General features: G+C 48.9%; 1 protein-coding gene across 1 annotated transcript in view; it reads left to right on the forward strand.

The window, feature by feature from the left end:
• The window catches only part of Myo15a (myosin XVA), a 55,576-nt gene that overhangs the window by 34,837 nt on the left and 19,670 nt on the right, over window positions 1-1,069 (forward strand). The gene's annotated exons all lie outside the window — the stretch shown is intronic.

Raw genomic sequence — 1,069 nt, forward strand, 5'->3', positions numbered from 1 at the left:
CAGCCCACTGTGCCACACTCCCCCATCTCAGCCTCTCAGCCCACTGTGCCACACTCCCCCATCTCAGCCTCTCAGCCCACTGTGCCACACTCCCCTTCCTCCCTGCCTTATGTTTTAGGAGTTGCTTGGTTGAGAGCATGGCATCTCTCCTCTTTCTTCCTCTATGAGAAAGGCAACCCCGTTTCAGTGCCAGAAATTCTCATTTTCAACCCCTAGGTGTGTGGGATGCTGTACCAGTTCTTGGTTCTGTGAGACAGAAATCCAACTCAGAGAGGTTTGAGCAAAAAGCAAGAACCTATTCGTTCGAGCACCTGAAAGTCGGTCAGGGTGTGCCTTTAGGCACAGTTGAGTCCAGGCACCACTAGAAAACAAGCTTTCAGGGATGGGGAGATGACTGAGGGGTTAAAAGTACTTGCTGTACTATGTTCCTCTCTCAGAGGAACTAAGTTCAGTTCCCAGTACCCATGCCAGGCAGCTCACAACTACCTATGACTCCAGCTCCAGGGGATCCAACTCTATCTTCTGGCCTCTACAGGCACCTGCCCTCATGTGTGTGTGTGCACGCGCACACACACACACACACACACACACACACACACACACATCATCATCATCATCATCATCAACAACAACAACAACAACAACAACAGTGACTTTTCAGAAAGGTGGCAGGCTTCCTCCATCCTCCGATCCTCCCTTCTTTCTTCTGGGCTGATAACATTGCCCTGCACTCTCTCACAGTTAGCAAAGTGGCAGCTTTGAGAAATATTTCTTCAGCTGGGTTGGGGGGAGTAGGGTCTGGCTCCCCGTATGGCCACTCTTACTAAGACACCTCTCTTCTGCTTTCACTGTCACAACACAGTTGGCCCGCTGAGGGTGGGTGGATGAGCCTAACAACACCAGTAACACTTTTGCCAAGTCCTGGCCAGAAGAATACATTTTTTTTTTTTTGTCAGTCACTCAAACGAGTTGACCCTGGATAGGATAGGAATGGTGAAGCAGTCCCACACAGCTCCCAAAATCACAATATCTGGTCTGGGGACTTTTTTTTTTTTTTTTTTTTTTTTTT

This window comes from Mus pahari, chromosome 14 (genome assembly GCF_900095145.1).
Source record: "Mus pahari chromosome 14, PAHARI_EIJ_v1.1, whole genome shotgun sequence".
Taxonomy (NCBI): Eukaryota; Metazoa; Chordata; class Mammalia; order Rodentia; family Muridae; genus Mus; species Mus pahari.